This window comes from Perognathus longimembris, chromosome 28, assembly GCF_023159225.1.
Source record: "Perognathus longimembris pacificus isolate PPM17 chromosome 28, ASM2315922v1, whole genome shotgun sequence".
Taxonomy (NCBI): domain Eukaryota; kingdom Metazoa; phylum Chordata; class Mammalia; order Rodentia; family Heteromyidae; genus Perognathus; species Perognathus longimembris.
In genome coordinates, this window is record NC_063188.1 from 73468698 (window position 1) to 73483083 (window position 14386).

The 14386-nt window shown below is 40.8% G+C and overlaps 1 pseudogene; it reads right to left on the reverse strand.

The window, feature by feature from the left end:
• Positions 1-9700: 9700 nt before the first annotated feature.
• Positions 9701-11487, reverse strand: LOC125343718 (annotated as a pseudogene).
• Positions 11488-14386: the final 2899 nt, after the last annotated feature.

Below are 14386 nucleotides of genomic sequence, written 5' to 3' on the forward strand. Positions count from 1 at the left end.
TTGCTTTTGATAATTTCCTTTGAGATATGTAACCTTTACTGATTTCATCCTATGCCTATTGCTTTTGTAGTTAAAACATCCAGTTAGGCTTATTCTAGTAAGACAGATTAGAAGAGAAAGGAATACCTCTCTCTGGCATTTGTTAAGCGTAAAGAAATACAATTAAATTTGGATAAATGGTACTAGAATTGATGCCTAGTGAAACATACTTAAGTCTGTATTGTGGGGATGCTTTCAATGATTTCTGTGAATGATTGGAGTTATCAAGACAGACCTGGAGTCTGTGTGGAAAATTCCTATACTCTGGCCTTTAAAATAATGGTATTATTTTATAGTCTGCTATGTGGGAGGCTCGTATTACTCCATTTCATAGGGATATACAATTCCATGAATTAAATATAAAGTAATTTATGTGTGTTTTCGGTTGACATTTACTTTGTATATTTTAACTATTACACACAAAAAACTGTAGATTACATTTTATACTATATATAGTATATATATAATATATATGTATATATATATATTTGGGTTTAACAGAATAGTCACTTCAGCAAGTTTAGGTTTATATAAACAGAATTTTGTAACACTATAGAAACACTCATTAGAATAACTTAGTAAAACATTGGTAACAAGCACAGCCCACCATCTTATATCTTGTACCACTATTAGATCGCTTTTGGGGGGAAAAGAAGGGAAAAAAAGCCGCAATCATATCAATCACCATGGCAGAAATGGCGGAACTGTTGGAGCTGTATGAGGAGTACAATGACTTGAAGATGGATATGATGCTGGGCGAGGGTGCTAGAGGAAGTAGGCCCCATGGATGAGGACGAGGAGTGGGGGGGATTGGGTGGGGGGGCAGCCCATGGTGGCTGCGCCTTGGGGGAAAGCCCGGCTTGGCCCCATAGAGCAGCCACAGCCCATGGCCGCTTAGGCCTCGACTTCAAGAGCGAGACAGGAAGAGGAATTCGAGATGATTAGGAGGACGAATATGAGTACCCCGAAGGGAACCGGCTGGGAGCCGCAGGCTACCGAGTGCCTGCCGCTCTGGAAGAAGCCAACAAGATGTTTCTGAAAACCTCCAGGCCCAGTCCTGGATGGTTCCAGATGCATTACAAGAAGAACCCCTTTGACCAGTTAGCTTTCATTGAGGAGCTCTTCTCACTCACAGTTGTCAAGTGTCTGAGCAAAGAACTCAGTTGCTAAAGATTATTGATAGAGAATAAATAAGAGGCTGGTGACAAGAAAAAGAAAAGAAAGAAAGAGGAGGGGAAACTACTTAAGGACAGATTCCAACATTACACTATCATTTGGGTTTCCTTCCAAATAGTTCTGTGCCAGTGATAAACTTGACCTTTTTTAAAAAAGGAAAAAACATTTGGGTTTTTGGTTTGTTTGTTTCCCTGAAGAGAAGACAATAGGACAGTGACTGGATGGTTGTGAAAAAGGAAAAGAAATATGAAAGAAAGGAAGGAAGCGGGCATGGGGGGCAGAGCTTAGGGGTGTGGAAATGTTTTCAAGAATGTCCTGGAACACTTGAGATTTTGACTTTTGCTATTGGTCGAGATTTTTCTTTGCATTGGGAAAGACATCTTTTGGACAAGGTCTACTTTAAAGATGATTTTGCAAGAGGAAACCATGACCAAGACAAATTGCCAATACAAGAACCCATGGACACTAGTCATATAATGCAAAGGACAGAAATACATCTTTGAATTATTTGGACTTGAATATCTATTGAGAAAACTCGAAACTGTACCTTGTGATCTTAGGCAAGTCATAGAAAACTAAATTTGCACTGTTAGAGATTAATTAAATATTCATGTTCCAAAAGGATGAAGAAATTAAATATATAGAGAGATATATCATGTGCTATTATTTCAAAATGTTTCTCAGGAAATCTGAAATGTTGTTAGTACATGTATCTTGATCACTTATAAATTGTGATTTATAATTGGGAAAATTCACTGTCATGACTATTTTAAGATGTTAAAAAAATCAACCCTTTTGTTTTCAAAGTTTCAATTTAGACATTAAAATTGTTATGTGAAGGTACAAAGAAGAAAAGCTATTTCTAGCACTCCTGATTACTAAGGTACATATTATGTCTTGCTTGCTGTAGTTTGTTTAAGTTGATGGCTGAACTTCATATTGTAGTGAAAATTCTCAAATAAAAGGAAAATCCTAAAATAGTTTTTACAAACAATTATACTGTTTTTGAGGGTCTTAAACATAGCCAGAAATCCACCTCAGTATCTGAAGTTTCCCCTGTCTCCTCCTCTAATTAAGCTTGTTATTCCTTATGCACCAGCACTGGAGATAATAAAATTCCTTGTTCTGTGAAAAAAAATGGTGACAGAACACAATTTCCTATACTCAAAATCCTCTCAGATCTTGTGAGTCACTACTGGATATATTAGACAACTACTAGCTTTGTGGCTGCTGGGATGATAGCTCATGGCATTAAGGTCACAGTAACTAATGTTATACAAGCTCACTGAGTTTATATTGAGGGTCCCGTGAACAGATACAGGGACCAATAGGAAGGGGATGTTGACAGACCATTCCAAAGCACCACAGAGACAACCTCATCAGGTGCTTAGCCCATGGTTTCATTTCTACATGATCAGCTACTCTGAGCACTTTTCAGACATCTGTTAGTTGTTCCTCAGTTAGCCCTACTCAGGTCTTCCCCAATGATTCTGACCTATTCATCCTCCTCATAGTTCAAATCTGGTCTCTCATGGCCCCATCTCTCCTGTGGTCATGAGTATCCTTGGCATACTGGGGTATAATTATGCCCATTGAACAGAGGAGGATACTGAGGCAAGCAGGAGCTGAGCCTGTCTCTGCACAGTACATCAATGATTGGGTATTGATCAGAAGCTACTCAACCCACAGTTATCTAACCGGTGAGATAGAAGATTTCCTACTACCCCTTCTTTGAAGCACCCTCTTGTCATGTGTTTTCTAGCCCATGAGATCTGGTGCTTCTTACATAAACAAGGGATTCTACACCCAGTACTCAGGCCAAGGGAGAGACTTTGTCAACATGCACATAGATTTCAAATTGTGCATGGCTTTGGATTAGTGGCCTTTTCTTAAACTCCAACTCCTTTTCTTGAACTTACAACTGTGCCCAAACCCTTCAGCATCTAGAACTGCGCCTTAGAATTAGCCAAGTTTTGCTTTACTTGTTCATGTGGCCTAATGCAAAGTGAAAGCATGGTGTGTGTGTGTGTGTGTGTGTGTGTGTGTGTGTGTGTGTGTGTGTACAGTTATAATGAAAACTGTGTGTATGTGGTAGTGTATACTTACAGAAAAAACTTGTGTGTATGTGAGTATCAGTCCTGGGGCTTGAACTCAAGGCCTAAATCCTGTTCTTGGGCTTTAATGGTTCCAGACTCATGTTCTACCACTTGAGCCACAACTCCACTTATGGCTTTTTCATAGTTTATTGGCATTGAGTCATGTGGAATTTCCTGCCCAGGCTGTCAAATGTGAGACTCCTGATTACCTAGATTTACAGGCAGGCATGAGCCACTGGACCCTGCCTCAATGAAAACTTTTAGGAGAGCTAAAACATGAGAACTATTCTTTCCTTAACCATAAAAATCAGCTCGGGATAGTAAAAGAAAAATAAAGGATTTCACACATTTCTATCTACTCCCTTGGCCAACACTGACTAAAACCTGAGCTTTCCGGGAAGAAGGAGCAGAGCCCACCCCACGCTGCCCCCACCTGTCCAAATGAAGAAAGGCGTAGTTCAAGGAACTCCTTAGCCTGGGTCTAATGCTAGCTGCTGTGACCATATCAGGAATGAATGTTTTTAAGTGCTCCTTCTGTCATCTCAGGCCTTCCCTGTCTGGGACATGAGACACTACTGTGGGCAATAGTGGGTATCACTGTAATGTGGACACTCAATGGTTGAATTGTGTCTGGTGACACCAAGACCTCACTGTGGGACAACAGCCACCACAGGGCCACTGATGCCCTAAAAGAAAAAAACACTCTGACTTATCAGGAAGCTCACATAGGGGCATGAACTCATCCTGGACCAGAGTCATCCAGAATGTATAGTAATGGTAATTTCAATTCTCTGGCAGTGTTTCCTAATGCCTGTCGATGAAGTATCTAGACATTAAACCAGACTTCATCATCATCTAAGTCCTTTGTCTTTTATCATATGCATTAACATTATTTTTATGTCTATTCACAACATAAACAACATGAATTTGGTACAGTCAGAAGCATATACATTATAATACCTATGGTATTTGTTGTTAAAATATTTTCAAATATCCAAGCACTAGTGACTCGCGCCTGTAATTGTGACTCGAGTGGTAGAGAAGCAGCCTGGAGCAAAAAAGCTACCCTGCAGTGCCCACACCATGAGTTCAAGTCCCAGTACCAGCACAACAAAAGTGTTCTCAAATGAAAAAAAGAATACAGTTCACCATTTGTCACAGAGTGCTCAAATACAAGCATGTTTCATCAGGAAATCATTTTTTTCATGTAAACATGTTCAACTGGAAGATACAGGCTGATGTGAGTATCATATGCTAGGAACAAATGATCACTGAGTCTCATGAATGATACATTGATCCAGGAGAACTGAGGTCTGCTATTGCCTGCATGGGTGCTTTTATGTTGGTAGACCTTTTCCTGATGTTTCATTCTTAAAAAGTATCTTTTTACATCCATTTCTTGAGAAGCCTTCAAAGATGTCCTGTCTTTCATGCAGAAGTTGTTCTGGCTCATTGTGACCAAGAATCTGAGGCCTTCTGACTGACAGGAAACTATGTACCATGTGGCTGAGCACACTGTACTTGTGGAAAGCAGGCTGTCCACACTGTCACAGTTAGCCATGACCACCTCTAGTGGACAGCAGACAAATATGCATGGCTTCTACTTTCTTCTGTGAACTTTTCCATATTGTCTACATTTATTTCAGCAAAAAGTCTGTGTCCGTTTTTTTGTAGTAGAAATAGAGCTTGAACTCAGGGCCTCACATTCTTGTCTGGCTTTTGCATTTTGTTTGTTTGTTTTGCTTTGTTCATGCCAGGCCTGGGTCTTGAATTTAGAGTCTAGGTGCTATCCCAGAGTTGTTTGTTTCATTTGTGCTGTGTGTTTCTGTTCTTCCCCTCCAAGACTAGCACCGTCCACTTGAGCCACATCTCCACTACCAGCTTCTTGGTGGCTAATTTTGGATAGGACTTTCATAGATTTTCCTGGATAGGCTGGCTTTGAACCATGATCCTCAGATCTCAGCTTCCTGAGTAGCTATGCTGACAAGAATTAGCCATCAGTGTCCAACTTTGCCTATGATTTTTGCTCCACAAAGCAACTCTAACACTTGAGCCATACCTCCACTTCTAGCTTTTTGCTACTTAGTTGGAGATAAGTATTTCAACGGGTTTTTGTTTTTGTTTTTGTTTTACACAAGCTAGAGTGACAAGAGTAAGCCACTAGGAACAGTGTCATTGTTTTTCAAAAGAAAAATCTTTAAGGACACTAAGAGTCCAATGAAGAATGAAAATAGCTGAGTATGGACACAGACACCTGGAGACAGGTGAATAATGCCATCAAGTTCCTTAGAGTTAAGAAGCCCCTTGGCCTTTCTCAAGTAGGCGGAAGGAGAAGCAAACAGGAGCTGGCACTACATAAAGAGTTAGGGGAGGGAAAAAGCTGTCTGCAATCCCCAATGAAGATGGTCTTCTCAGGATGCCCAGCAGGACGGTAACCCAGAAGTTGATCTGCATGAAAGGAAGTAATCCTGCCACGGCCAAGCCAAGGACCCTTGATTCCTTTGGGTAGAAGCCAGCTACACTGTCTCAGATGCTATCAGCACTGCTCTGCCCTCTGTGACAAGCACTGACCTATAAGTATAATTTAAGGTGTCAGGTCCATCCTGGACCCCCACCTCATTCACTCTGTAGTAGAGGTCATTTGAATCTGGAAAAGTGGCATTGCAGCATTGATGTATCTTAATGCTTTAGGAGTTGTGCAACAAACCATTTCCCTGGCCAAAAAAAAAAACCATGAGGAGTAGAGATGATAACATATGGCAGAGGTGCAACAACTCAAGGGAAGCCATGACCTTCAGAGCTGCCTCTTCTCCAAGCTGCATGTTCTCTGAAGCTGGGGGAAGAAGGATGGGATGGAGAGCACTCAACTGTGTGTCTCTGTCTCTTTCTGTCTCTCTGTCTCTCTGTCTCTTCTTCTTCTTCTTCTTCTTCTTCTTCTTCTTCTCCTTCTCCTTCTCCTTCTCCTTCTCCTTCTCCTTCTCCTTCTCCTTCTCCTTCTCCTTCTCCTTCTCCTTCTCCTTCTCCTTCTCCTTCTCCTTCTCCTTCTCCTTCTCCTTCTCCTTCTTCTTCTTCTTCTTCTTCTTCTTCTTCTTCTTCTTCCTCCTCCTCCTCCTCCTCCTCCTCCTCCTCCTCCTCTCTCTCTCTGTCTCTCTCTGTCTCTCTCTCTGTCTCTCTCTCTCCCTCCCTCCCTCCCTCCCTCCTCCCTTCTTTTCTCCTGGATTTGTTGAAACTTCCTCCTTATGTCCCATCTCCCAAATTTTCATCTGAGATTCCCTAAAGTTATTATCCAAAATCAGCTGGTAGAATCATATCAGGGCACGCATCTCTCAGGCTCCTCAATTACTCTATTCTCACTATTGAGGCCAAGATTCTTAAGAGTTGTGCAAGGCCCCCACGAAATTCAGGATCCCTGTCCTGCCAGACTACAGCTCTCTCCTTTGGTCTTTGGCACCCTGACCTCATGTCACTCTCTCAATGCACATTTGCACATGAATGCTCTCTCTACAAAGTGTTTTTCCCCCAAAGATCTGCAAAATTCTCATTTTATCTCCTTGGCTATCACTTTCTTAATAAGGCCTGTCCTGAATACCCTCTATTTGTGCTAGTCATGGGGCTTGAACTCAGGACTCGGGACCAGCCCCTGAGCTTTATTCCTCCTGGCTAATGCTCTACCACTTAAGCCACAGCTTCATGTCTGGCTGTGCTGGTGCTTAATTGGAGATAAGAGTCTCATTGACTTTATTGCCCCAGCTGGCTTGTGATCCTCAGAGTTCAGCTTCCTGAGTATTAACACCTGGCTCATGAATAGTCTTTTTTACAACTATGACCTACCCTTATCCTTATGCCCCAACTCCTTGACAATGCTTTATTTCTCCCATGTCACCCTTTACCTCCTAACATACTGTAATTTCCTGCCACATATCACTTTTGCTCATCTCTCCTATCCTAGCTAAGAACCAGTATTCAGCAAGAGAACCAACATGTCCATTTGTCTAGAATGAGATCTTAAAATACAATAATCAAGAAATATTGGTTGGATGAGTATTTGAGTGATGCAACTTTCCCAACTTACAGATGTGTTAACTGGTCTCAATACTGGTGAGCATCTGCAGCTGCAGGTGTAAGAGTGTACTTGTCTTCTTTGTAAAAGCAGCTCCACAAGAGATAAGGGACCTGCACCAATTTGGGAAACAACCTGGCATCATTTTATTGGATACTTTTCAATTTCGTATTTAAGTTCTATCATGTGTTGAAATCTTATTCCTGTTTCTTTCAGGTTTTCTGTCAGTTTACATTTCAATGACAGTACTGAGGTTTAAACTGAGTGCCTTGTGCTCTCAACTAGTTTTATCAATCAAGGTTGATTTTCTACCACTTGATCCACACCTCCACTTTGCATTCTTTCAATAAGTTTCAGTATTGTGTATTACCCAGATGTTGCCAAATGGCCAAAACACATTTTTAGAACTATTTATAGTTTTCAGATCTGATGGTTTCTGTTTTGTGACTTCTAAATAGGAGGAGAGGGTCATTAGGCCCTAAGGCACTTTTCTGTGAAAGGAGAGACTACCGAAGCCTCCTGTTCTCTGGGCAGATAGCCTGATACATCCTGGTCCCTTGATTCCACAGCTTGCCACCTGGGAAGCACAAGCTTCAATGGAATTGCTATTCCAATTCCATTAGTGCTTTATTATGATGAAAACAGGGCCACATCCATGTCTGAATTAATACTACTTCCTATTTCTTCTAATGCTGTCTCAACTCTTTGCTCCAAAACTCCATTAATTTTACCATGTTTTTTGCAGTAGTCAAGATGGATCCCAGGATCATTCATGTGTAGGCAAGTGCTCTCTCACTGAGCCGAACTTCCAGGCCCATATATATATATATATCAATGATCTAAGCAGGCCACCTGATCCCTATGAAAGGGTAATTCTGTAAGAAAACAAGAATAGCTGTCCCATATCATTCATTTCCAGTGGCATCTGTGTTGTCAATACTAACTGAACATAAAAGATGTAACTGCAAGTGAGAAAATATGTTAGTATCAATGATTCATATTCAAGCTGAAGCATTATCACATCAGTTTTTTTTTAATTTGATGCCAATCCTGGGGCTTGAACTCAGGGCCTGGGTACTATCCATGAGCTTTTCTTACTAAAGGCAAATCTGTTTTATTCTAGATTCAACTATTTTACAATTGATAGATCTATTAATAAATGTATTTGTTTTTACATTACAAAATGTTTAAGGTTTCTTTCTTCTTGGATATAATTAATTGTATTTTACTTGAAATTTTATCTATAAGTTTTATAAAAATAACTTTAAATGCAAATTTAAAAGTTAAAACAAAAGACTAAAAAATCATACAGGATCTAAACGAGTCTAACAATATATAAAAGATAAAACCTATAAAAAAAAAAAGTTCATATGGGCCAGGCACTAGTAGCTCACGCCTCAAATCCTAGCTACTCAGGAGGTTGAGGATCACAGTTCCAAGCCAGCCCAGGTAGAAAAGTCTCTGTGAAGCTGTCATCTACAATTAACCACTCAAAAAATGTAGTAGAGATATGGCTCAAACTGGTAGAGTGCTAACCTTGAGCAAAGGAGCTCAGGGACAGAGCCCAGACCCTGACTTCAAGCCCCATGTCCAACCAAAATTACAAGTTCATATGGGAGCTAGGGGTTGGTGGCTCATACCTCTAATCCTAGATAGTGTGGAGACATATTTGAGGTTCACAGTTTGAAGGCAGCCAGGAAAGAAAAATCCATACAATTTTTTTCTTCAATTAACAAGAAAGAAGTAGAAGTAGAGCTGTGGCTCAAGTGGTATATTGCTAGTCTTGAGTAAAAAGCCGAGGAACAGAACCCAGGTCCTAGTTTGCATCCATGATCTACATCTGTTTTATTACCAAACTAAAATATCAATTCTAACTCTAAAAGTAAAAGTACATGTGTGTACATGTTTGTGTGTATATGTATAACCATCTTTGTAAACATCACTCTGTTGCTTATTCCTCTGTAGCACAGTTGCATTTGAACTTTTTAGGTACACAGGCCTTCAAGACAAAATTCAAAAACGATTTGTGAAACAAATATCTTCTTATAATCAAGGCTATCAACCTTTTAGTATTCCGTGTATATGTTTTTAATTGCAACAAAAGTTTAATAGTAATGTAATGTTGTTAGTCCTAATTATTACACTAAATGCTGTACATTGTGACTCATGACTAATCTTAGCTACTCACAAGGCTAAGATCTGAGATCAAAGTTTGAAACCAACTGGGGTAGGAGAGTCATTAAGACTCTTTTTTCTTGTCTCATTTGCTATATATATATATTAAATATTAAATATACATTAAATATTAAATATTAACATATATTAAATATATATTAAGAAAAGGTCGCATATCAAGTTAGGGAGGAGGGAGAGGATATACCCCTTAGTGTAGAGAAATGGAGAGGAGGGGGATAAACCTCAAAAGGAGGAATGGTGGGCTGGGAATGTCATTAAGGCAATCAAGTATTCTCTGTAAAAAGCTGGAGGAAATCTCCACAGCTTTAGAGGAAGGGTGAGGTCTTGGCTTCTCTGTGGCATTCTTTCCACTCAAGTGTCCAGAAGGGTTTGGTAAATGACAGCTCTCCGCTATTCATTCTGGATCACCTTCTTCCTTATGTAGATAAGGATGCTGCAGGGCTCGGAAGGCAGATATTCACTTGTGTGGGTTAAAAGTCAGCATTTCCAGCAGCAACTGTGCTCCAGATTCCTCCATCTCTGTCACCACCGACTGCACTGGGTGAGACCCTCTGGGAGAAAAGGCTCCTCAGGGTAGAGATACATCTCGTGGCCAGGCATCCTCCCAGGGCAGCCCAATTAGATCAAAGATTTTTCCCAATTGGTCAGCTTCAGAGTTTCCACAGAAGAGAGGTTTTTGAGGAAACATCTTTCCAAAGATACAGCCAACACTCCACATGTCCACAGGTGTTGCATAAGTAGACTGAAGAAAAACTTCAGGAGCACAGTACCAAAGTGTAACAATCACAGGAGTAAGGGCCATCTGATAGCTGTAGATTCTGGCCAGGGCAAAGTCAGCCAGTTTGACTTCCACCACTGGTCACCAGAATGTTCTCAGGCTTTAGGTCTCAGTGGACAACGCAATTGTTATGAAGGAAATCCAGACCTCTTAGAAACTGGCACATCAGATCCTTGATTGTCTCCACTGGAAAGCCTGGTGAGGGTACCTTGTCCAGGTATGTCTATATGTTCAAACACTAGGGTAACCTTGATTTCTTGGTCATTTCGGGAAGTAGCACAGACGTCCATAAGCTGGACAACATTGGGGTGCTCAAAAGCCTCCAGCCGCCTCAATAAGGCCACCTCATGAGCTGTGCTGATAGGAAGACCCCCTCTAGCACTGTTGGGGACAGCTGTGCCTTTAAGAGGCCACAGCTGGCTTTAGCCCATCCCCTCTTCTTCTGCCTTTAACAGGAAGAGAAGCCCCCGACCCTGGGGGGCGAACACGTGCATGCCATCATGGCAGGGACTTCTACAGAGACCCAGCTCTTGGAGGGCTGTAGCCCCCACCCATAGAGGAAGTTCGTGACATCACCGTGACGGACATGGTCTTTAGCCTATGACTGGCCCTTTGGCCAGTCCCCCTCCTTTCCCGCCATTATTGCTATATAAACCCCCTCCCAATTAAATCCTGTGAGACCCATTCAACCATCAGGCTGTCTCCCCGGAATTTTCTTTCTGCGTCTGACACGTGAGGGGGGCTGACGGGGAAGGGGATTTTGGCATTTCTCTTCAACTCAGCAAAGTCCACAAAGATATGCCTTACTCCTTCTGCTGGTGGGAGGGATAGGGCCAAGTGTCTTTCATAATTTAGAATTTAGGCATCTCCCCTGGAGAAGTGGGGAGAGGGGGTCCAGAGCCCCCAAACATAGCACCTCCTCCATTAGGGACTCTCACACTCTTGAGGGCCACAAAGTGGCCAGTGTGAGGATCATGGGCCTTCTACACCGTCCCATAGGCACCAATGCCAATTTCAGCCATGGGCAGGTGTTGAGAAGTAGCCATTCTTGGTGCAGGAGGGACTGGCACGCCTGGCTGGGCCCGTTATGGGAGCCCCAGAACCGGTTCCTGGGGCGCCATACACCTGAGCAGGGTCAGGGACAGCTGGACGCCACCAGCCAGACTATAGACACAGGGCCCAAACTAGAGAGGCCCCTTAAGACTCTTCATCCACAATAAAGTACCCCCCCTTTAATACCAGAAGTGGAGCTGTGGCTCAAATAGTAGAATAAATAGCTTTGAGAAAAGTAATTTAGGGAAAACATCCAGGCCCCAAGTTTAAGACCCAACACACACACACATACACACACACTACTACTACTACTAAAATGTTTTGTCAATTATATGATGCTGTATTTCAAATTTGCTACCACTGGACATTACAGATTTGATTCTATTCTGGAAAATGTACCTTGCATCAACAAAAAATGATGGTTGTAAGTATATGTTCAGTTAAGTTAGCTTTATCTTCATTTTGCGTTATCCTTAAGACATAATAGATTGAAAATTATTATGTCTAATTTTTCTCTTATGTGACTTCACTGAAAAAGGATCTCTTTGTTTGTTTGTTTGTTTTACCAGTCCTCTGGGCCTTGAACTCAGGGCCTGAGCAGTGTCCCTGGCTTCTTTGGTTTTTTTTCTCAAGGCTAGCACTCTGTCACTTGAGCCACAGCGCCACTTCTGGCCATTTTCTATATATGTGGTGCTAAGGAATTGAACCCAGGGCTTCCTGTATATGAGGCAAGCACTCTTGCCACTAGGCCATATTCTCAGCCCCTGAAAAAGGATCTTTATGACAATGACTCTCACATAAGCTGTTACTGCTCTCCAACATGGCACCAGATCAAATGGGACAAAGTAATCACAAAAAAAAATAAAATAAAAAAATAAAGCTCAGCCTGCCCTCCAAAAAAGCAATTCAATAAAATTTCTTAGAGGAGATATTGTCAGGTTCTAAATGGAATCACTTCTGCTCACCATTTCAAAAGTAACTAGAACCAATAGATTAAAAATCATAGCTATCTTTCTACCTTCCACATGGACATGCACTATTTCTATATATCTAAACAAACAAAATGGTATATGGCCCTAGTCACACATGAACGCTAAAGAATCATAACACAGCCCATTGACTAAGAAGATATACACCTAACCTAAATATCAGGCCATAGAACCCCAGAGATATGCAGAAAAACAAACATCCACTCAAAGGGGCTAAGATACACATATAGATTTCATTTAGGCTTCATGGGGCCTCTAGAAACTAATTTGGCCCTCAGGCTAACCAATAATCTTAAAAAAATACTTATCTGTCTCCTGGAGACATACCTTGTTAAACCCAGTGCAATCCACTTCAAGTGGTGACCTTCCCTCAAGACTCTTCCCATCTAGAGGAAACTATATAAAGTTTTCTTCAAAGTGAAGGGGTGACATTGTCCAGAAAGAAAGGTACTCATTACTTTACCTATGAAGTGATAACTTCTCCTATAACACTTTAATAATAATAAATTGTATTTTAAAAGTTTCCTTTGAATAAATCTTATCATTTGTCCTTCTCCATCAATGAACTCATTCCTTGATTCCATCAAGACAGAAGGACTGGAAGCAGATGTTACAGTTTTTCTGTCAGTTTGACAGAGTCCCCTTGATGGAGACAATTGAGAAAATATCAGCAGAAAATTAAGAAAACAAGATAGAGACACTACTACTTTTACTATATTCAGATTATCTAGGGCCTTTTGCAGAGTTTGCTCTTATTACATACTGGTGTTTGAACATCTTGGCTTCAAAAATGCTAGGCACCAATACTTACAAAACTATATGCTGTAAACCAACTGCACAACTGGGGGTGAGGGAGTTGGAGGGGAAAGGGTGGGAGAAAAATGAGAGAAGAGTTAACAAGTTTGATAAGAAATGTACTCACTGCCTTAGGTATGAAACGGTAACCCCTCTGTACATTACTTCAACAATAAATAAATCCATTTAAAATTTTACAAAGTAAAAAAATGCTAGGCAAGGGCTATACAACTTGGACCACACCTCCAGAAATATTTGTTTCCTGGTTTTCGAGATAGGGGCTGGCAAACCTTTCAGCAGACACACCACAACTGAGGGGACTATTCACCAGATCTGTGTCATTAAAAAACAATTGTAAAATGGCTGTCAGTGGTTAATGTCTGCAACTACTGAGGAGATTTAGATCTGCAAGAAAGAGGTTCAAGGTGAGCCCAGGAAGAAAAATTCATTAGACTTCACCTCCAAAACAGCCAACAAAAACTTCCATATTTTTTATTTTTCCCCTAGGGCAATGAGTTCACTGTATTATGCTTGCTAGGTAATTACTTTACCACTTCAGATACCCTCTAGTCCTTATATTTTCAGATAAGGTCTTGAGATGACTTTTCCCAGGTTGGCCTTGAACTGTGATCTTCCAAACTCTCCCTCCTTAACAGCTAGGGAAACAGGACAGACCCAAAAATGCCTGGCTAGTTTGGACAATAAAGTCTTCTAAACTCTGTCCAAGGTGGTCTCAAACCACATTCCTCTTTTCTCTGCCACCTGTCTAGAAAGTACCTTTATTTGATCCATAACTTTTAAACATTTAGGCATCAGAAAATATATTAAGTCTATGTGACCTATTAGTTTTTTGACAGACATATTTTGTCTGATGCAATTCAGCATGCATGGAAAAAAATCTTTACGCTGGGAAGTTTTACTTTCAAAAAGAATGGCAAACATTGTCAAAGAAAGAGAATTCCAGTCATGACTGTGGACAGAGAAAGGAATTCCACTGTCTTTTCATCTTTTCAAAATTGTACACAGTACTAAACTGAGGAAAGTAAATAATAGAGAGTAACATTTATAATAGCTAGAACAAAGGGCTATTTTCCACAAACACAATGACTTCAATATTCAATAGGTAGATTAAAAAAGAAGTGGGAACCTAGAGATAATATGCTGGAAATAGGAAATATATTCAATAAGTTGTTCAAGTAAATAT